The sequence below is a fragment of the Cynocephalus volans genome, chromosome 9, assembly GCF_027409185.1.
Source record: "Cynocephalus volans isolate mCynVol1 chromosome 9, mCynVol1.pri, whole genome shotgun sequence".
Classification (NCBI taxonomy): Eukaryota; Metazoa; Chordata; class Mammalia; order Dermoptera; family Cynocephalidae; genus Cynocephalus; species Cynocephalus volans.
In genome coordinates this window covers 22,991,055-22,993,380 of record NC_084468.1, presented here as the reverse complement: position 1 = coordinate 22,993,380, position 2,326 = coordinate 22,991,055, and the positions used below count along the sequence as shown (strand labels likewise).

The 2,326-nt window shown below is 46.1% G+C and overlaps 1 non-coding gene across 1 annotated transcript; it reads right to left on the bottom strand.

Annotated features, from left to right (window-relative positions):
- Positions 1-2,252: 2,252 nt before the first annotated feature.
- On the bottom strand, positions 2,253-2,326 carry TRNAM-CAU (transfer RNA methionine (anticodon CAU)). The gene has a single exon. It is a non-coding gene; the product is annotated as a tRNA-Met (tRNA).

Genomic DNA, 2,326 nt, shown 5'->3' with positions numbered 1-2,326 from the left:
ATAGTAGCAACAGATACCTTGTGCCCTGTAAAGCCAAAATTGTTCACTATTTGCCCCTTTATAGAAGGAGTTTGCTGATCCCTGCTTTAGCTTATTGGTTTGGAGAACATATTTTAAGTGATACCCTTTCCCTCTTGTAAGCAGTTAGCTTCACTGAGATAGAAAAGACACTGAGGAGAGGCATGGGCCATTTCCCTTGCCCTCAGTTTATAGAGGTCCTTCAGAATGGCTGGGCATTAAGAGAATACAGCAAATTCTGTAGCCCCCATTCCTTTTTTCCTCACCTTCCCACAATAGTATTTTTGCATCATGACCCCAACAGACTCACCGTCCCCAGAAACACCCTCATCCCACACCCTAGTCTTCCCTCCTCCCTGCTCTCTAGTCTACAAGCCCCAGGGGAAAGGCGGCAAGGCCCAGCTGTGGCAGGAAAGGAGCTTCAGTGTGCCTCCTGCCCAGCTAATGCAGGAAGGTCGCAGTGTGAAGGACTCTCTCAGCTGTGAAGCCTGGGGAGCACGTTGCTTCCCGAAATGAGGACATCCCAGCCAGCCAGTCAGGGAGGAGCACTGTAGCAGGAGGGGAGGAGGGACGAGGAGATGGATGGGGCAGGTCTACCTGACATACCACCTCCAGCAGGCAGACAGCACAGGCCAGGCCCATCTCCAGCCTACAGAGACCAGATGCTGGTGTGGGCTTTACGACCAGAGGCACCAGCACCGGGCTGACTGAAGTCCCGCTGGAAGAATGTGGATCTGTGTCATGTCGAGATCTCACAAAGCAAGAGGAAAGAGCCTCTTCTTTTTATCTCCTGTATTTGTGGAGTTTGTCAAGAATGAAGCAACTCAAATAACATCATGATTTGTAAATATGAGGTCTGTCATCATTATATAACATTGTCTGGCCTGTGTTTAAAATCATAGATCAAATAAAGAGCTCAAGGCTTGAAATATTACACACAGATGATTTTAAGAGGTGGTGGTGCCTCTTCCAAAGTTTTGTGGGGCAGGACTGTTTGCCATCTTATAGCCTGCGTTTTATCAGGACTCCCTTGTCTCCTGACCACCATCACCTTGGTGTCGATTTAGGAGGGACACATAATTTGATCCAAAGAAAGAAGACATGATATGAGATGTTATTGTATTTGAGGCTTTAAAAATCCCTTTGTCTAAAAGTGTCTAGCTTGGTTCTCTGTACTAACCACAACATATGAAAGGTTGAATGAAAGGAACCAGTGGTACTGTGTTCATCATGGTGAAATGAGAAGGGAGACCTGATAGAGGGTGTAGGCAAAAGAAGGGAAAGGTGTGGATCACCCTGACCCATTCCTAAGAGTCACAGTGTAAGTGAGCAAATGGCCTCAGGACACAGACAAACAGTGCTGGGGACACTCTGCCTTTCGCTTCCAGAACCTCTTCCCCTAAGTGCCTTCAAATACCCAACTCCCCACTGGTTGTTCCACTTTCCATACCCAAGTCCGTACTCAGAGAGCTCTGAATGTGGTTTATTCTAAGAAGAACATGACTATGAGAACCCAGTGTGTTCCCAGTCCCTACATCTGCTTTTTACTAGAGATAAAAGATAGAACCTGGTGCTGTGGGAGGGAGGGCACTGAGAAGCCAGGAGAGAAAGGCTTGGACGGGGTGTACCCTGAAGTGTATGGCTGCCTCCTCCACCCAGGAGGTCATGGATGCACCTGGCAATCTGAAGGGTGTGGGAAGGGAAAGCTAGAAGAAGGGAAGCCTGGGAAAGGGACCCTGTCCCAAGAGAGGATAAAAGGAGATAGTTTTTTTAAGGCTGTGTAGTACCGAGGTAAGAATGCTTGATATAGTCACTCTGGAAAATAGTTAGGCAATTTCTTAAAAAGTTAAACATAAATTTATCGTAAGACCCAGCAATCCCACTCCTGGGAATTTATTCTAGAGATATTAAAACAGGTTCACACAGAAACCTGTGCAGGAGTGCTCACAGCAGCTCTGCTCACAGCAGCTCTACTCACAATTGCTCCAAACTGAAAACAACCCAGATTGTCTTCTATAGGTGAGTGGATAACTGCACTGTGGCACATGCATACTACGGAATGCTGCTCAGCAATGACAAAGAACAAACTATCCATACACGCAGCAACTTAGATAGATCTCAAATGCATTATCTGAGAGAAAGAAGCCATTCTTGAAAGGTTACTTACTGTATGATTCCATTTATGACATTCTTTTCTTTTCTTTCTTTCTTTTTTTTTTTTCTTTTTTTGTTGCTGGCCAGTACAGGGATCGAACTCTGGACCTTGGTGTTATGAGCACCATGCTCTAACCAACTGAGCTAACTGGCC